Source organism: Dipodomys spectabilis, unplaced genomic scaffold, assembly GCF_019054845.1.
Source record: "Dipodomys spectabilis isolate Male_0828 unplaced genomic scaffold, ASM1905484v1 ptg000008l, whole genome shotgun sequence".
Classification (NCBI taxonomy): Eukaryota; Metazoa; Chordata; class Mammalia; order Rodentia; family Heteromyidae; genus Dipodomys; species Dipodomys spectabilis.
In genome coordinates this window covers 245,539-267,437 of record NW_024870685.1, presented here as the reverse complement: position 1 = coordinate 267,437, position 21,899 = coordinate 245,539, and positions in this window count along the sequence as shown.

The window sequence follows — 21,899 nt, the reverse complement described above, 5'->3', positions numbered from 1 at the left end:
ATGGCTCCAGGCTTGGCTCCAGAAGCTAGCTCCTCAGGGAAAAGCGGCTGTTTGCTGAAATGCCTCAACTCTACCCAGAACCTAGCCTCGCCACAGCATCTCCAAACTAGAGGAAACAGCCATCTTCCTCTTTTGTAATACTCAAAGCAGATTTCCCTCCCATTGAACTAGCTTGGGAGGGGGAACATAAAATCCTGGGTAAAGCAGAGCATTTTTCTGCCTGCTCAAACAAACTGACATAAGAAACCAACCAAGCTATAGGAAAATCAAACACCACAAACAGACCAGAGACTCCAACAAGAGACTGGTTACCTACACAAGGGAGATACAGGATCTTCCCATCCCCCCAAAAAAAATCAAAGCATACTTTTTTTGTACCTTTTATAAAAAATTTTTTTCTAAAACTTTTTTTAATTTTTAATTTTTAACTTTAATCTTTTTTGTTTTATATTAACTTTGATTTTCTTCCTCTTATAATTTTTATTTTAGGGGTATATGGGTATGTCCTTCTTTTCTTTTTTTAAACTTTTTTTGTTTAGCTCTACTGACTTTTTGATCCTTTTTCCTTTCCTTCTCATTCTTTTCACTTTATCTTCTATTTCATTCTTCTTTGCGTGATATAATTACTGTTCTGCTCATCAGATATACCCGTAGCTGATTATTACACCTTAGCCCCAATTGTGTAAAAACTCAATCCAGAAATTTATTATTCAGTTTAAAACCTCTTAGACTTAAATTCCTTAATAGCAGTACTACCTCTTTATAAATATATAATATTTTTATTTTTAAGTTTTTCACATCTCCTTTCTATCCCTTCCATTTCTTATTCTATCCACGTTCTTTTGTGAATATTACGTTTTCAAATTTGCATAATTTTTAAGTGTTGCATTTTTAATTATTGTTTTTCTATTTTTTCTTCTTTTTTTCTTTCTCTTTCTTTTTTTCTCTCTCTCTACTTTCATCCTATCCAATCTATTTCCTGCTTTGAGATTAGGACTTAGTTAAGTTAACTCTCCCTCTGCCTTTTCACATCCCTCTATTCCTATTTTTACCCACATCTCTCCCTAAACCTAATAATTTCTGTTTGCCAAATTCTTCTTTGCGGTTAGTAGCACATTAATACATAGTTGTTTGATGTTGAATAGCTATATCTGTTGAACTAGATTGTATCTGCAGACTTTTGACTGTGCAACTACAGATTTGGCTGATGCTTGCCTTAAAATAGTGTTTTAGCACAAAACTGGTGTTACTTTCATCCAACATGGGCAGGGCAAGCCAGAAAAACACAAGAAAAATGTCAAGTCCATATATCTCAACTTCACTCATGATAATCAGGGGACAGAACAGATAATGAATAATCCATTGGAGAGTTCCCAAAAAGCTCTACAACCACTACTGGTAAACGTGGTAAATGAAAAGATTGAAAACCTGCAAAGGACTCTGTATGATTGTGATAGGGAGAGAGGAGGCCAAACAAAGGTCAATACAGAAATATCATGAGTGTGAGGAAGCTACGCAAAGATTGATACAAGAATGGCATGAGCAGGCTGATAAAATTCAAAGAGAAAAAAAGGAATGGCCTGAGCAGGCTGAGATCAGTCAAAGAGTAAGTCAGAAATGGCATGAGCAGGCTGAGAACATTCAAAGAGAACTACACGAATTGCGTGAACATGAGGAAGCTAATCAAAGAGTAATACAGGAATTGAGAGAGCGGGATAAAATGCAGGAAGATCACTAAAGTCATTCATGGAATCCTTAAACAAAGAGCTGAAAGAACTCAGGGAGACCACAAAGGGAATGCTGAATGGATCCAAACAGAAGGAATGGAATGGGAGTCCAAGGAAACCATAACCAATCAACCTAAGTGATTTGAGAATAAACACTGAACACCAAATTAAGAAAGTAAAGAAGTTTACATCTTGTATGAAAAAGATTAAAACAAAGCTCCAACAAAGAATTTGAAGCCATCAAAGCTGACCAACTAGAAAGAAAAGAAATAAAAACAAAGTAGAAACTCTTGATAGTAGGTTAGACAATGCAGAAGATTAAATTTCAGGGATTGAAGACAGCCTAGATACTATAGAGAAAGAACATACAACTATCCAAGACATATACAAGAAATAAGACAGATCTATTCAACATTTGGAAGACACCATCAGAATGCCAAATCTGAGGATAATGGGTGTAGAGGAGCACGTAGAGATAGAAGTTAATGGTCTAGAAAATTTGTTTAACAGGACACTAGCAGAGAACTTCCCAAACTGCAAAAAGAAGGCCTATTCAGATTCAAGAAGCTTTTAGATCTCCAAATAGACCAGAATAGAATAGGACATCCTACCGTCACATTACAATCCACACAGTATCAATTCAGACCAAGGAAAACATCCTTAAAGCTGTCAAGGAGAAAAGATCAATCACCGATAAAGGGAAACCAATTAGAATCACCTCAGATTTCTCAGCAGAGACAATCAAAGCAAGAAGAGCCTGGAATGATGTATGCTATGCCCTAAAAAAAAAGCAATTATCAACCAAGAATTCTGTACCCAGCTAAACACTCTTTCATAACCAAAGGTCAAAGAAAAACCTTCCATAGCAAAGAAAAACAAACAATATTTCTCCACCAAACCAGCCCTACAAAAGATTAATAAAGATGTCCTATACATAGAAAACCAACAAGAAATGGAAAAACTTGGAAAAAATTATATTAAGTGAAGTAAGCCGGGCCCAAAGAAACATAGGTCCCATGCTTTCCTTTATTTGCAATATCTAGTATATGTATGAGTCAAGCGGAAAAGGTCAGATAATGTGAAGAAAATGAACACTTAGATATGTATTTTAATGTTTTTTCTTTCATGCATTTGTTTCTAATGCATTCATAAGATTAACTCTTTGCAGCTTTGTATGTCCCTTCTGCAAAGTATAACTCCTGCTTTCACTATACTTGATGTCAGTATAACTTGTAGAGGAGATGGGGAAAAACAAGTCATTTAAGGATACAGGTGGACCTGTTGCAACAATGAAAAGTACAAGTGGTCATGTCGAAAACGAGCTTTACAATGTTGGTGCGGGTGGGGGGAAGGCGGGGAGGATTGTGGGGGGGGTGGGGGGGATGCTGGGAAGGGATGTGAAGGGTAAACAAAGGAGGAGGCTGCAATGCTTGATAAGAAATGTACGCATTAACCTGCCCATGTAATTGTAACCCCTCTCTACAGTGTGTTCACAAAAAATAAAAAGAAAAAAGAAAACCAACAAGACCAAAATAAAGGCCAAGAAACCCCACCCAAATTGAGAATCCAAGGAAAAACCCAGGTGTTGCAGCCCCCAAGATGGATAAAATGGCTGGAACTCCCAAAAAACTCTCAGCCCTATCTCTCAATATTAACGGACTTAACTCTCTAATTAAGCAACATAGACTGTCTAGTTGGATGAAAAAGCAAGATTTTTCTATCTGCTGCCTTCAGGAGTCACATCATGCCCATAAAAAAAAAAACAAAACACATTTTCAATGTGTAAAGCTGGAATAAAATCTACAAAGCAAAGGGTCCCCATAAACAGGCTGGAGTTGCAATCCTAATATCAGATAAAATAGACTTCAAATTAAAAGAGAAGAGATAAAGAAGGACCCTACATACTAATTAAAGGATCTCTCCTTCAGGAGGATTTTACAATTCTAAATATCTATTCACTAAAGAAAGGAGCACCCAAATTTATCCAAGAAACACTACTTTCCCTCAAATCGCACTTAGATCCAAAGACATTAATTGTTGGGGACTTTAACACACCACTTTCCCCACTAGATAGATGAACTCGGCAAAAACTCAACAGAGAAACCATAGATATAAACAACTGCATAAATCAACTAGATTTAACAGACATCTACTTCATATTTCTCCCAGCAGCAACAGAACAAACGTTTATCTCAGCACTACATGGAACATTTTCCAAAATAGACCACATTTTAGGTCACAAAACCAACTTGTCCAAATTCAGAAACATTGAATTTATACCTTGCATTCTCTCAGACTCAACACCAAATGCCACCAAAGAAAATCCGGTAACACATGGAGGCTGAACAACACACTGCTGAATCAAGAGTGGGTCATAGAAGAGATTAGAAAAGAAATTCAAATGTTCATTATATTCAACAAAAATTAGCACACAAATAACCAGCTCCTCTGGGACACAGCAAAGGCAGTACTCAGGGGCAAGTTTATAGCTCTGAGTTCTTACATCAACAAATTGGACAGATCTGAAACCAACAATTTAATGAGACATCTGAGCCTCTTTGAAAAAGAACAGCAAGATAAACTCCAATCCAGTAGATGGAAAGAAATAATTAAAATTAAATCAGAATTAAATGAATTAGAAACCCCCCCCCCAAAAAAAAAAGCCATGGAAAGAATCAACAAAACGAAGAGATGTTTCTATGAAAAAATTACCAAAATTGACAGACCCTTAGCAAACCTTATCAGAAAAAGAAGAGAACACACCTAAATAAATAAACTAAGAGATGAGAATGGAAATATCACTGTAGAAACAACCAAGATGCAGAACATTATAAGGGAATACTTCTCAAAACGTTACACTAATAAGTTTGAGAACTTGGCAGAAATGAACCTTTTCCTAGCAAATATTGGCATGCCGAATAAACCAAGATGAGTTAAACCATCTTAACAGGACCATATCAAGCATTGAAATCGAAATAGCAATAAGAGACCTTCCAACTAAGAAAAGCCTAGGACCAGATGGTTTTACAGCAGAATTCAACAAGCCCTTCAAAGCAGAGCTCACACCAATACTCCTCCAACTCTTCAATGAAATTGAAAGAGAAAGTTCATTACCAACCTCATTCAATGAAGCCATCAAAACCCTCATCACAAAAGCAGGCAGGGACTCATCAAAGAAAGAGAACTATAGACCCATTTCTTTGATGAACATTGATGCAAAACTTCTCAACAAAATTTTGGCCAATTGACTTCAACAATTCATCCAATAAATCATACACCAAGATCAAACAGGATGCATTTCAGGGATGCAAAGCTGGTTCAATATATGCAAATCAATTAATATAATTCATCATATCAACAGGAGCAAGGATAAGAACCACATGGTGACCTCAATAGATGCAGAAAAAGCATTTGACAAGATCCAACAGCCCTTTATGATGAAGGTTCTGGAAAAATTAGGAATCCATGGAACATTCCTCAATACAATAAAGGATGTATATGACAAACTTACAGCCAGCATTATACTTAATGGTGAAAAACTAAAGACATTTCCTCTTATTTCAGGAATGAGAAAAGGATGTCTTCTCTTCAACCTAGTATTAAATGCCTAGCTACAGCAGTAAGACAATATGCAAACGTAAAGGGGATTTAATAGGGAAAGAAGAAGTAAAACTCTCCCTCTTTGCAGATGACAGGATCTTGTATTTAAAGAATCCCATAGACTCCACTCCCAAAATACTCAAGCTGATTCAAAACTTTGGCCAAGTATCAGGGTATAAAATTAACCCTCAATAATCAGTTGCTTTTCTATATGCCAAAAATGAGAAAAGTGTGGCTGAAATTAGGAAAGCAACTCCATTCGTAATAGGCCCACAAAAAATAAAATACCTGCGAATTAACTTAACGAAAGAGGTGAAGGACCTCTCTGATGAAAACTTTAAAAACTTGAAAAAGGAAATCAAAACAGAACTTAGAAAGTGGCAAAAAAAAAAAAAAAAAAAAAAAAACTCCCAAGCTCCTGAATTGGAAATATCAACATCGTGAAATGGCAAAACTGCCAAAGGCTATCTACAAATTCCATGAGATTGCTATCAACATTCCAACCTCATTCTTCAAGGAAATAGAAGAGGCAATCCAAAAATTGATATAGAACAATAAAAGATCCTGAATAGCAAAAACGATTCTTAACAGAAAGAACAGTCTTGGAGGAATATCAATACCAAATTTCAAGCTCTTCTATAATGACATAGTAATCATAAAAGTTTGGTACTGACACAATAACAGACCTCAGGACCAATGGATAAAATTGAAAACCCAGAAATGAACATACAGACCTACATCCATCTAATCTTCCATAATGGAGCTAAAAAACAGAACAGAAGAAAGACAGGTTCTTTAGTACATGCTGCTGACAAAATTGATTAACTACTTGTAGAAAACTAAAGCTAGATCCTTATATATCACCCTGCACCAGAATCATCTCCAAATGGATCAAAGAATTTAGAGTCAAACCAGACATTCTGAAAACATTACAGGACGGAATAGGAGAATACCGAGGTCTCCATGGCACAGGCCAAAATTTTCTTAATAGAGACCCAGAAACACAACAAATCAAAGAAAGGTTGGATAAATGGGATTACATGAAATTGCAGAGCTTCTGCATGGCAAAGGACATAGCTAGCAATATCAATAGAAATCCCATGGATTGGGTGAAGATCTTCATTAGTCATACAATGGACAAGGGTCTCATGTCTGAAATATAATTGGATCTCAAAAAATTAAATCCCCCAACAACAAATCTTCAAAGAAACAACTCCCTAATAAAAAAGTGGGCTGAAGAATTAAAGAGAAACTTCTCTGAAGAGGAAAGAAGGATCGCCTATAGACACATGATGAAATGCTCAACCTCTCTAGCCATAAAAAAAATGCAAATAAAAACATCATTGAGATTCTCACCTCACCCCAGTTAGAATGTCTATAATCAAGAACTCTACTAACAACAGATGCCAGAGGGGATGTGGACAGAAGGGAACCTTACTGCATTGTTGGTGGGAATGTAAACTTGTTCAACCACTTTGGAAAGTAGTATGGAGGATTCTCAAAAGATTCCACATCGATCTCCCCTATTATCCAGCAATCCCACCTGTGGGCATTTACCCAAATGTTCATAAGCAAGACCACGCTAAAGCTACTATGTTTAATGCAGCATTATTTACTATAGCTAAGATATGGAACCAACCCAGATGCCCCTCAGTAGATGAAAGGATCTAGAAAATGTGGTATATATACACAATGGAACTCTATGCCTCCATCAGAAAGAATGACATTGCCCCATTTGTTAGGAAATGGAAAGGCTTGGAAAAATTTATATTAAGTAAAGTAAGCCAGGCCCAAAGAAAGACAGGTCCCATGGTTTCCCTTATTTGCAGTATCTATATATGTCTGAGTCAAGCAGAAAAGGTCAGATAAGTTGATGTTCGGGAAATGAACCGTAAGATATGTATTCAAATGTTTTTTTTTTTTTCTTTCATGTGATTGTTTGTAACACATTGATAAGATTATTTCTATGTTGCTATGTATGTCCCTCCCCCATGGCATAACCCTTGCTTTCACTGTATTTGATGTTGGTATATTTGAGGATGGTAAGGGAAAAAAATTGTTTAAATAGGGATACGGGTGGACCCATTGCAATAATGAGATGTACAAGTCTTTATGTCGAAAATGACCTTTGGAACTTTGGTGGGGGGGGAGGAGGGTTGGGGGGACAGGAGGGATGTGATGAGAAGGGGAACCAAAGGAGGAGGCTACAAGCTTGAAAAGAAATGTACTCATTATCTTTCCCATGTAATTGTAACCCCTCTGTACAGTATTTTTACAATAAAAAAAAGAAGTGATAGGTAAGCAAAGTAACAGGAAAACTGTATATGTAAATTGAGATTTCACTATAGGATGAGAAGTTTACAATAAATGAGCCTATAAAAGATGATTTTATATCTCTAACACACAATCAGTATTCTACATTTTCCCACATACTCTTGTTCTCTTACTTCAGTACCTGATCAGTATTCTTCTACTTTCATGATGTCAATTCCTATTAATAAAATACGGCAGGTATTTTTTTTTTTGTTTCTAGATCAAATACATTTTAGTATTTTGGAATGGTAGTATGAATTCATGTATTTTGCCTTGAATGTCAAGTTTGACGATACTTTATTCAGGGTACTGTTAATTGGCTTGAAGCATCCAGGAATATATTATGAATACTTAGACACACAGTATACTAAGCGTAAGGGTCTTGATTTCAGAGAAAAATGCAGGCCCAAGCAAGATCCTGAAGAAAAGAAAAACCAATATAGCAAACATCAATCAACTATCATTACAAAGGAATTGAACTGATCTCTGATTTGTCTGGGTGACAGCTCTCTGTGTGTGTGTGTGTGTGTGTGTGTGTGTGTGTGTGTGAGAGAGAGAGAGAGAGAGAGAGAGAGAGAGAGAGAGACTCTGTGTGTGTAGAGAGAGAGAATTTTAGTGTGGCTTCCATATTTACAGCCCATAGAGCATTACTTGTTAGGGTAAAAGTGCTCATACCAGAGCTCTGATACAACTGTCATCAATTTTTACTGCGAAAAACACTTGCTTAATCTCTACTTAAAAAGAGAAAAATTAACTACCATCTTATATGATTGTTTTAACAATTAATTGGTATAGTGAAGCCAAAGGGAGGAACTGCAGATTAATAAAATATCTTTCCTCTCTCCTGAATATTACCCAGCAATAGCTGTGATTTCAGGAGTCGCCTGCTATGTATTCACAGCTGCAGAGTTAATATGCTAAATAATATGAAACATATGATAGAGAAATAGATCAGCCAGTAAGCACAAAGGACTAGTGATGAGACCAAACTTTTGAGCAGGTGCGCCACATCATTTAGGAATGTAATTCCTTCATATGAACTTCAGATTTTGTGGATTTCCCTGTGTGATTAAAAGGTTAGAAAGTACTGTAGAAATGAGAATTCCTGTTCAGCCAAGTAAAAAGTGCTCATCATCCCATCCTCACTTTATAAATTTCTATTTCATAAAGACTCTCTTTTACAGTGCTTTCATTTAATATACTTCAGCACCTCACCCTCCCCTGTGGGAAAAAGGAAAAATGATCATTTTGTTTGAGTACTATCTTACATAATTTAGTGTGTACAGGCATGATTGTATGATTACATAAGTTATTATTAAGTGTAAATAGGAATCATGTCACAGCTAAAAATATAATTAAAATCACATAACAAGACTAGAAGTCACAGCATTTTGTTCATAAAAACATAGATTAGTTGCAGAATTTCTATTTTGAGATAAATTTTATATTAAAGTATAATGCACTTTACCTAAACGTTGAAACATTTTATTAAAAAAATATATTTCTTAGAGATATTTTGCTGCATTATTTCAAGAAGAAAATGGTCTCAAAGTAATCATTTTTCTTATTATTTTCCTGTTTCATGTGATTAAGTTCCAAATTAGAAATCCAGATATATGATTTGATTTAATTTAACCAAAAATGATGTCGAGTATAAGGACCTTCTACTCTCTACATTCTTCACATTAAGATCATCAAATATGGTGATTTGGAAATAATTAGTTTCTGTGTAAACTATGTTAATAGTATTTACAAAGTGATTGAAATGTTTTAAAAGTAGTATTTATTTCAGTTTAATTGCTCCGAAGAGTCAATGAATGATATAATCAAAGGCTAAAAATAATGAGATTTAAAATTTAGAATTCAGGAAATGTCTTTGAACACACTGTTTACTGGATTCTTCACAACAACCTCATGAGATAACATATTAATGAAGCAAAAATCACAGAGTTTACACATTTACGAATAGAAAACCATGTCATTCTGAATATGAAGAGTACATAACAAACATAGAAAATTTAGCTTTTAAATACCTGAATAAACTAATACATTTAATTGCAGGGATAGTACTTCTTCTGAAAGGAGATAAAATTTTATTTATTTTGAAAACTAAACCTAAGTATTCATTTGAATAAAAGAAAATGTTTAAAACATCACTCATTCAAGAAACAAGATGTACAGTTAGTTGTTTTTCATACCAATTATGTCCTCTAAACTTACTAGAAAAACTAGATTAGTAAACCTAAATTATTGCTTTGTAGAGACATAGAAATTTAGTTTCCTAAAGTCATGACTATTTTTTCTCAAACAATTACTAAATAACTGATTTATATTTTTTATCATGGAATCTTATTTCTTATTTTTATTGATTAAGTTAAATAATTGACCAATAACAATATAAATATGCATGAACAAAGTTGATCTAACACAAGTATTTTATTCACAAGACATATCATGGCTCTCTTAAAGAACTCTAGAAGGCAGTGTGTTATTTACTTTTTAATTTTTAGTTTTTTTGTTAATGGTTATTAATTGACAAAGTGGCAGTTTCATTATGCTCTTTCCAAAATATATTTAAAGCATTTGATTATACTCCTTCTTTCCTTCTCATTATTCCTTCCTCCAAAAATCTTCTGTTGTTCACATAAAATGACATTTTTACATATGCACATATAATCTAATTCGGAAGATGTAAGGTGAACTGCAACTTAATTCAAGATGTACAATGGATTAACAGGATGAATAAAAACTTCAATATTTTTTGTTAACTTTTGAATTGAGCTATCATTATTATTATGATTAGGATCCCAGGCAGAATTAGTATTAGGGTTAGAGAAAAAAAGAAAATTTAGGTTCAACACAAGATGACCCATTGCAACAATAATACTCACAACATACTATATGGAAAATGAACTTTACATCATGAGGAGGAAGGAGTGAGGGAGATGGGAGAGGGAAGGGATAGTGGGAGAACAACAAAGAAGAGCGTAACAATGTTCAACTAGAAATGTACTCATTACCTTAAACATGTAATTGTAATTCCTCTGTAAGACTCTTTACAATAAAATAAAATTTTAAAAATCATGGAAAATAAAACCTGACAGGAAATAGAAAAACACTAAAAACTTTAGGTTCAAAATGCAAGTATAATTTACACCTACATGCCTAGCAAGAGTTAGGATAAATGTGAACTAGAGGGTGGTATTAAAATTATGATTCATTTATCTGTAGGTTTATTATTAGGAAAGGTGTTCCAGTTAGAGCTGGGGTTAGGATCAGAAAAAGATGCAAGATATTGTGTAAAACTGCAACATATTTTAACAAACACATTGGATCTGATGAATTTATATGAAGCCCAAAGTATAATCAAAACCTATTAGCAACAATGTATGAATTAGCAAATATTTATGGTTTAGAATATGTACAATGAATTAAATCCTGAATCAAAAGTCTTTGCTGGGGTTGCTACTTAAAACCAAATCAGAAATAGAGTGTCACTGAAATTAAGTCTAGACTGGAGGCCTGTAGCAAGCATCAGAGCATCTGTTTAGTGTGAGTTCAACCCCCAGGACCATGAAGAAGAATAGAAGAAAGTGAAAGTGTAGGAGAAAGAGGAAAGGAAATGAGGAGGAAGGGGTAAGAGAGGAGGAAGGACATAGCAGGAGGGAGAAGAACAGGGAACAAGGAGAAAGAAGAGGGAAGGAGGGAAGGAAGAGGAAAACAGTATCCTGGGGAAGAGGAGCAGGAGAGGAGACAGGAGGAGGAAGATAAATGCAATATAACAGAAAGAATTGTAAGCGATCTGCATTTGCATGGCAGGATTATTTTCTAATCAGAGAGAGAGAGCTAGCACAGTGACAATATGGGTGATACCTGTTGCTCTGTCATTTTATTCTCTTTCTTCAGTGAGGAGTCCAGAAGAAATCCTGAGTTTAGAGTTTTACAGATACACTTCAGGTTTTCTTTTTCATGAATCTAACATGGGAAGAACTAAATGCAAATTCCCTTAATTAACAAAAAATAGACACTATATTTATTTGTATTACTGTGCATGAAGAAATCCTAGCAATTTCTGGTTAATTCAGAAGGCCCCATGCAAAAATATAGGACAAGAGGAAAGAAAACTGTTTTTAAAGTATAATAGGTTATCATTGATGAAAAGATTTAGTGGGCATTTTTTCTTTTTATATTTTATTTTTTTATTTCATTTTTTATTTTGTTTTATTTTATTTTTTTGTGAACATACTGTACAGAGGGGTCACAATTACATGGGCAGGATAATGCGTACATTTCTTATCAAGTATTGCAGCCTCCTCCTTTGTTTACCTTTACATCGCTTCCCAGTCTCCCACCCACCCACCCACCCAATCTTCCCCCTTTCCCCCCCCCCCCCCCGCACCAACTTTGTAAAGCTCCTTTTCGACATGACAACTTGAACTTCTCATTGTTGCAACAGGTCCACCTGTATCCTTAAACGACTTGTTTTTCCACACCTCCTCCACAAGTTATACTAACATCAAATATAGTGAAAGCAGGGGTTACACTGTGGGGGAGAGACACACAAAGCAAAAAAGAGATAATCTTATAAATGTGTTGGAAACAAATGCATGAAAGAAAAACCATTAAAATACATATCTAAGGGTTCATTTTCCTAACATCACGTTATCTGACCTTTTCTGCTTGACTCATACATATACTAAATATTGCAAATAAGAGAAACCATAGGACCTATGTTTCTTTGGGCCTGGCTTACTTCACTTAATATAATTTTTTCCAAGTTTTTCCATTTCCTAACAAATGGTCCAATGTCATTCTTTCTGATGGAGGCATAGAATTCCATTGTGTATATATACCACATTTTCTTGATCCATTTATCTACTGAGGGGCATCTGGGTTGGTTCCATATCTTAGCTATGGGAAATAGTGCTGCAATAAACATATTTGTGCTGGTAGCTTTAGTGTGGTCTTGTTTCTACACATTTGGGAAAATGCCCAAAAGTGGGATTGCTGGGTCATAGGGGAGCTCTATGTGAAGTCTTTTCAGGAACCTCCATACTGCTTTCCAATGTGGTTGAACAAGTTTACATTCCCACCAACAATGAAGTAAGGTTCCCTTCTGTCCACATCCCCTCCAGCATCTGTTGTTGTTAGAGTTCTTGATTTTTGCCATTCTAACTGGAGTGAGGTGGTATCTCAATGTTGTTTTGATTTGCATTTCCTTTATGGGTAGGGATGTTGAGCATTTCTTCATGTGTCTATTGGCCATCCTTCTTTCTTCTTCAGAGAAGTATCTCTTTAAGCCTTTAGCCCACTTATTTATTGGGCAGTTGTTTCTTTGAGGATTTGTTGTTGGGGGATTTAATTTTTTGAGTTCCAAATATTTTTTAGATATGAGACCTTTGTCTGTTGTATGGCTAGTGAAGATCTTCTCCCAATCCGTGGGCTTTCTATTGATCTTGCTAGCTATGTCCTTTGCCATGCAGTAGCTCAGCAATTTCATGCAATCCCATTTGTCCAACCTTTCTTTGATTTGTTTTGTTTCCGGGTCTCTATTCAGAAAATTTCAGCCTGAGCCAAGGAGACCTAGGGTTTCTCCTATTCCATCCTGTAATGTTTTCAGAGTGTCTGCTTTGACTTCGAGGTCCTTGATCCATTTGGAGTTGATTCTGGTGCAGGGTGATATATTAGGATCTAGCTTTAGTTTTCTACAAGTAGTTAACCAGTTTTTCCAGTTCAGAAAATTTCAGCCTGAGCCAAGGAGACCTAGGGTTTCTCCTATTCCATCCTGTAATATTTTCAGAGTGTCTGCTTTGACTTCGAGGTCTTTGATCCATTTGGAGTTGATTCTGGTGCAGGGTGATATATTAGGATCTAGCTTTAGTTTTCTACAAGTAGTTAACCAGTTTTTCCAGTTCCATTTACTGAAGAGTCTGTCTTTCTTCCATTCTATTGTTTTAGCTCCCATATCGAAGATTAGATGGCTATAGGTCTGTAGGTTCATTTCTGGGTTTTCAAGTCTATTCCATTGGTCCTGAGGTCTGTTCTTATGCCAATACCAAGCTGTTTTTGATTACTATGGCTTTATAGTAGTGTTTGAAATTTGGTATTGATATTCCTCCAGCAGTGTTCTTTCCGTTGAGGAGCATTTTTGCTATTCAGGGTCTTTTATTGTTCCATAAGCAGAGCTCACACCAATACTCCTCCAACTCTTCAATGAAATTGAAAGAGAGATTTCACTACCGAACACATTCTATGAAGCCATCTGAACCCTCATCCCAAAACCAGGCAGGGTCTCATCAAAGGAAGAGAACTATAGACCCATTACTTTGATGAACATTGATGCAAAACTTCTTAACAAAATTTTGGCCAATCGACTTCAACAATTCATCCAAAAAATCATACATCACGATCAAACAGGATTCATTTCAGGGATGCAAAGCTGGTTCAATATATGCAAATCAATTAATATTATACATCGCATCAACAGGAGCAAGGATAAGAACCACATTTTTATCTCAATAGATGCAGAAAAAGCATTTGACAAGATCCAAGACCCCTTTATGATGAAAGTTTTGGAAAAATTAGGAATCCATGGAACATTCTTCAATACAATAAAGGCTGTATATGACAAACCTACAGCCAGCATTATACTTAATGGTAAAAATTAAAGCCATTTCCTCTTAACTCAGGAACAAGACAAGGATGTCCTCTCTCTCCACTTCTCTTCAATCTAGTACTAGAATGCCTAGCTACAGCAATAAGACAGGATGCTGACATAAATTGGATCCAAATACAGAAAGAATAAAGAAAACTCTCCCTCTTTGTAGATGACATGATGTTGTATTTAAAGAATCCCATAGACTCCACTCCCAAATTACTCAAGCTGATTCAAAACTTTGGCAAAGTAGCAGGGTATAAAATTAACCCCCCAAACTCAATGGCTTTTCTGTATGCCAACAATGAGAAAAGTTTGCCTGAAATTAGGAAAGCAACTCCATTTGTAATAGCCCTACAAAAAATAAAATACCTAGGAATTAACTTAACCAAAGAAGTGAAGGACTTCTATGATGAAAACTTTAAAATCTTGAAAAAGGATATTAAAACAGAACTTAGAAAATGGCAAAAGCTCCCATGCTCCTGGAATGAAAAGGTTAACATCGTGAAAATGGCAATACTTCCCAAGGCTATCTACAGATTCAACGTGATACCTATGAAAATTCCATCCTCATTCTTCAAGGAAATAGAAGACGCAATCCAAAAATTCATATGGAACAATAAAAGACCCCGAATAGCATTTTTTCATTTTTTTTTGCCTCTTGTTCAGTGCTGCAGCAAGGCTGTGCCCTAGAACCCTTTCCAAGTCACCACTTCAACCCCCATTTCTGTAGTCCCTGTGGGTGTGGATGTGGGTACCACATCCCTTGTGGTGGATGTGCAGTGAGGGGAAGTGTGTGCATGCTCCCCAGCATTGCCATTTGAGCCCTGCCCACCCTACCCACCTCTCTTCCCAGTCTCAGTTGCTCTGAGGAGTTGGCAGCCAAGGGGCTGGCAGCCAAGGGGTTGGATTTGAGTCCATTGCTGCCCTCTCCTCATCCAACTATGCTGGTATTGGTCTGCAGTGGTCCAGAGTGTGAGTGCCATCCTAGGGAGACTCCGTTCTAAGGTCATTTCCTGGGGTGTGGAGTGGGGGACACCATATTTGTACCTGCACAGCCCATGGGTGAAGGATGGCTGTGTGTGCAGTCCATCCCCTTGGGGCCAAGTAGCCCAGCCTTGGTTGGCATCAGCCTTTAAGGATTTCTGGTGACTAGAGCTATGTGCTGGCCCCTCTGCCAGCAGTCTTGTGACAGATGTGGCAGCTCAGCACCCTGGAGCCGCTTCAACATCCCTGAGGACCTCTATATTCTGGTCCCTGTGGACACGGGTACAAGGCCATCCTTGCATATGCCCATCAGTGTCAGAGGAGCCTGGACTTGCAGTGCACCAGCTGCAGCACTGGGGGCCTGAAGCCCCTTTGACTTTGCTGTGTACCCTCCTCTGTTATCCTTTTGGTCCACATGGGTCCAGTTCTGGGTGCCATTCCGGGGATGCTCTGTTTGGAGGCAAATTTCAAACTTTACTAAAAAGCCATAGTGATAAGACCAGCTTGGTACTGGCAAAAGAACAGACCTGACAACAATGGAAAAGGACTGAAGACTCAGAAATGAACCCACTGGCTTATAGCCCCCTAACCTTTGAAAAGGGAGCTAAAAAAATGGAATGGAAGGAAGACAGCCTTTTCAGTAAATGGTGTTGGCAAAATTGGTTAAACACCTGTAGAAAACTAAAGCTAGATCCATATATGTGTGTGTGTGTGTGTGTGTGTGTGTGTGTGTGTGTGTGTGTGTGTGTGTGTACATATATATCACACAGAACGAGAATCACCACAAAATGGATCAATGACCTCAAAATTAAAGCAGAAACAGTGAAAATATTACATGAAGGAATAGGAGAAACTCTAGAGCTCTTAGCACAGTCCAAAATTTTCTTAATAGAGAACCGGAAACAAAACAAATTAAAGAAAGGTCGGACAAATGGGATTGCATGAAACATCAGAGCTTCTGAAAGGCAAAGGTCATAACTAGCTCGATCAATAGAAAGCCCACGTACTGAGAGAAGATGTTCATGAGTCATAAAATGGACAAAGTCTATATCTGAACATAGTTTCCTACCAGCCTTTCATTTAAAAATGAAAACAGATTTTCTCTCAAAATGCCTATGAGGAAATAAATTTGAGAGAGGAAAAAAAGGCTGTTTTCTCATAAGATCAAAATGTGCTAATTTTATATGCATGTTTTATGCGCTCAAAATATAATTAAGTAACTCAATATCTAGGAACAATTGTCCAGAGCTAAGAATTAAGTTTCTTGGGAGGTAGAGGCAGGGTGTTTGTGAGCTTTATCCAAAGGGAGGGAAGAAAGTTAAAATTCATAAATTACTTTGTAGAATAAAAGTGGTAATAAAAAATGAGAGTCACAATAAATTTCTCTGCTATTCAGGGCCTTTTATTGTTCTGTATGAATTTTTGGATTGCTTCTTCTATTTCATTGAAGAGTGACATTGGGATATTGATAGGTATTACATTGAATTTGGATATAGCCTTTGGCAGAATTGCCATTTTCATGATGTTAATCCTCCCAATCCAGGAGAATGGGAAGTTTCCCACTTCCATAGCTCTGCTTTAATTTTCTTTTTCAGGTTTTTAAAATTCCCATCATAGAGGTCCTTCACCTCTTAAGTTAACTCCTAGTTATTTTATTTTTTGTGCTGCTAGTAAAAAGGGGTTGCTTTCATAATTTCAGCTGCACTCTTATCGTTATTGGAATGCAGGAAAGCCATTGATTTCTGAAGGTTAATTTTATACTCTGCTAGTTTGCCAAAATTTCTGATCAGCTCAAGTAACTAGGGAATGGAGTCCATGGCTTTCATTAAATACAAAACCAACTCATCTTCAAAGAGGGAGAGTTTTCTTCATTTTTGCTATTTGGATCCCCTTTAAGATTGCATCTTATCTTATAGACACAGATAGCATTCTAATACTAAGTTGAAGAGGACTGGAGAGAGCAGGCATCCTTATCTCATTCCTGAATTTATAAGAAATGGGTTTAACTTCTCACCATTAAATATAATGCTGGCTGTAGGTTTGTCAATCCTTAGCAGAAAGAACAGCACTGGAGCAATATCAGTTCCAAATTTCAAACTTTACTAAAAAGCCATAGTGATAAGAACAGCTTGGAACTGGCACAAGAACAGACCTGAGGACAATGGAATAGGATTGAAGACTCAGAAACGAACCCACTGGCTTATAGCCCCCAATCTTTGACAAGGGAGCTAAAAAAAATGGAGTGGAAGAAAAACAGTAAATGGTGTTGGTAAAATTGGTTAAACACCTGTAGACAACTAAATCTAGATCCATATATATATGTATATATATACATATATATATATACATACATATATATATATATATGTATATATATACATACATATATATCACACTGCACGAGAATCAACACCGAATGGATCACTGACCTCAAAATTAAAGCAGAGAGAGTGAAAATATTACATGAAGGAATAGGAGAAACTCTAGAGCTCTTTAGCATAGTCCAAAATTTTCTTAATAGAGAACCAGAAACAAAAAAAAAATTAAAGAAAGGTTGGAAAAATATGATTGTATGAAACAGCAGAGCTTCTGAAAAGTAAAGGTCATAACTAGCAAGATCAATAGAAATCCCACGTACTGGGAGAAGATGTTCATGTGCCATAAAACGGACAAAGTCTTATATCTGAAATCTACTTAGAACTCAAAAAATTAAATCCCCCAACAACAAATCCTCAAAGAAACAACTGCCAGATAACTAAGTGGGCTAAAGACTTAAAGAGGAAGGTACTTCTTTGAAGAGGAAATAGAAATATCCATTAGACACATGAAGAAATGCTCAACTTTTCTAGTAATAAAAGAACTGCAAATCAAAACATTGAGATTGCACCTCACTCCAGTTATAATGGCTATAATCAAGAAATGTGTTAACGACAAATGCTGGAGGGGATGTGCCTAAAAGGGAACCCTACTGCTTTGTTGCTGGGAGTGTAAACTTGTTAAACCACTTTGGAAAGCAGTATGGAAGTTCTTCAAAAGACCCCACATAGAGCTCCTCTATGACCCAGCAATCCAACTTTTGGGCATTTACCCAAATGATCACAAACAAGGCCATACCAAAGCTACCAGCCCAACCATGTTTATTATTCACCATAGCTATGATATGGAACTCACCTCAATGCACCTCAGTAGATGAATGGATCAAGAAAATGTGGTATACACACACGCGTTTGCGTGTGCACGAGCACACACACACACATACACACACACACACACAAAATGGAATTCTATCCCTCCATCAGAAAGAATGACACTGCCCCATTTGTTAGGAAAAGGAAAGACTTGGTAAAAATTTTATTAAGTGAAGTAAGCCAGACCCATAGAAACACACCTTGTTTTTCCCTTGTTTGCATGTCTAGGACAAGCAGAGAAGATCAATGGGTAGATACATATGATCATATAAGATGATGTTAAGTGAAATGTACCCCAAGTCAGAGACCCAAGTGTTTTTTGCTTTTGTTTTTAATTTACTCATAATGTACTATGTGATTGGCTTGTTGGTTCATTTCCTCACGATATAACCCCTGTTTTCACTGTATTTGATTCCAGTGTTCTGCATCGTATATACAGTTTTTGTAATTTGGGGAGTGGAAGCGATATAGCAGAAAGCTTAAATGGGGATGCAGTTTGACCCATTGTGACGATGAGATGTACAGGACACTATGTGGAAAAATGAATTTACAAAGTCAGGCAGGGGTCGAGGAGGGAAAAGTTGGAGATTTGGGGAGGGAAAGGATGGTAGGGTTGGGGCTGGGAAGATGGCTCAATGGTAGAGTGCTTGCCTTGCATACCTGAGGCCCAGGGTTTGATTCCTCAGCACCACATAAGCAAAAAGACAAAAGCCGGAGGTAGCGCTGTGGCTCAAGTGATAGAGTGCTAGCCTTGAGCTGAAGAGCTGAGGGACAGCACCCAGGCCCAGAGTTCAGGCCCCACGATTGGACCAAAAAAGAAAGGATGGTAGGGGAAAAACGAAGGAGGAGGAACAATGCTCGATAGGAAATGTACTCATTAACAACTCATGTAACGATAAGCCCTCTGTACAGTATTTTTACAATAAAAAAATAGAAAAACACCTATGCCTGATGTAGATTTCCACTGCTGCCCTCAGCATTGCATTTTCTGCCTTTTCTGGATGTGGTTAGGTCCACCTGCACAGTGGATCAGTAGTCTTCAAGGCATCTTGGTCCTGAAGTGCGACATGGATAATCCATTGGTGGTTGGAACCAGGCCAAGGACAGGACAAAACCACTTCCAGGGCATAGCTTCTTTATTACCCATGCAACTAGGATTTCTAGCAGAATTTCTCTGAATTTGACTCCAGAAAATAATAACTGAACCAAAAGGAAAGGTCACCACACACTTCTCTCCTTCCCCCATTCCTTCCTTTCTCCCTCCTTGGGAAAGTAGAAAATAATTTTGCAGGTTTTGGCAAACACACAAATTGCAAACGACCTCCCCTGCTAAACTAGGTTTCAAGTCACTAAGTCATGTAAACAGATAGTACTGCACTTATTATTCTGGACAATAATTTCAGGTTGTTTGATGTTTTAATTTTGTTGTTGTTGTTGTTGTTTGTAGGGGGTCCTGAACTCTGGGTCTGGGCACTGTGCCTGAACTCTTCAGCTCAAGGCTAGCGAACTATCACTTGAGCCACAGCGCCACTTCCAGGTTTTCTGCTTATGTGGTGCTGAGGAATTGAACCCAGGACCTCATGCATGCAAGACAAGCACTCTACCACTGAGTCCCCTTCCCAGCCCTAATGCTTTAATTCTTTAAAATTTCTTTTTGTCAGTCGTGGGGCTTGAAGTCAGGACTGGTGTATTAACATATCCCTAGTTCTTGAGCTCAAGGTGAGCCTTCTACCAATTGAGCCACAGTGCCACTTCCTGTTTGGAGATAAGTGTCTCACAGACTTTCCTGCCAGGGTTTGCTTTGAACCGTGAATTTTTAAATCACATTTCTTCTAGGTGTTTATTGGTACATTACAATTTTCCTGGAATTTAAAGTTTTCTGTAAACCTTTGTCTTCAAGTAATCCAACAGCATTAAACATTACATTTAGAAGCTGTCCTGTAGCCCATCCCATTTGAAATTATTATGTTAAGATGAAATTCTTATTCTTGGGCTGGGAAGGTGGCTCAGTGGTAGAGCGCTTGCCTTGCATGACTGAGGCCCTGGATTCGATTCCTCAGCACCATATAAGCAAAAAGACAAAAGCCGGAAGTGGTGCTATGGCAATTGGTAGAGTGCTAGCCTTGAGCTGAAGAGCTGAGGGGCAGTGCCCAGGCCCAGATTTCAGTCCCCACGACCGGACTGCCCCCCCCACAAAAAAGAAATTCTTATTCTTTGTATAAACAACCCATTAAAGTCCAATTGGAAATATGCTAATTTCGGCAGCCTTGAGTCACCTTCCTCTTTTTCTTCCCCTCCAATATCTTTTCTTGTTTTGGAACAAGTGTCATGGACTCCCCAACCATTCAAAAGGAAGCTTATTCCATTAATTAAATAGTAAAGGAATCAAGCAGGTCTGCATCTCAAGGTAAGTTTGAGTATAATGTTAATTCACATCAGTGAATTTTCAGTCATTTTGATAATTTTTGTTAAACCACTCATTAAAGAGGTTCCAAAAAGTAAGAATCAAAAACCATGTTCTGCTTTCTAAGAAGGTTTAAAAAGCTAGTAATTCAACAAAGCACATTCTATTTTTCCAAGATTCCATAGTGAAAAATTTCTCTTTTATCATAGCCCTTACCACTGACCCCATCCCTTCAAATTTGTAGCTTTATTCAATTTTCTTGTTCCAGCTTTTATTTTTGTACTAGCCGCAGTAATCTCCTTGTAGTATTTGAAAATTAAATTACATTTGTTGTTAGAGAGCTCAATTCATATTGCCAAAGGCAGAATCATGATCATATCATAGAGAATAAAATAGTGAATATCATTAATGTGATCATATGCAACTATTCCATGAATTAATATAAATACCACATAAAAGTGCATCTTCATAAACTTTTAAAACTGCAAAATAGTTACATATCTATGCCAGAAAATAATTCAGATCACAAGTGTAAGAGACTAAGCTAAACCTTTTATATCTTCACTATATTCTTTGTAAAATTTTCTTTTTACATTAACTTTCACCTTAGGGCTTCCTAGCAACAAATTATAAGTTGATATCTTTGGATTTTAGTCACTTCTGAGTAACCTCTTTGCTTTACACCACAAGTTAGTCCCTCATGTTAAATACCTGAGAAATAACTTGTCCATTGTGCCTGCAAGAGGAATACCCAAGTCGACTGTGCCCATTCCTGTCTTACTTTGTTTGGGAATGGGGTATCACAGACGGGGGTGTCAGGGATCAGGTGTCTGGAACCATGATGCTAAGAATTATGGGTAGCAGAAAAGAGTAGCAGAGACTAAGATACCAGGGAAAGGGTAATTGTGACTGTAATTGCAGGGTTGCAGTGGCAGGATATTAGGTAGCAGCAACAGCTTTGCAGGGGTTGTGATAACTACTACAGACATCCAGAACAGTTTAGCAGGGAAAAGGAAGCATAGATA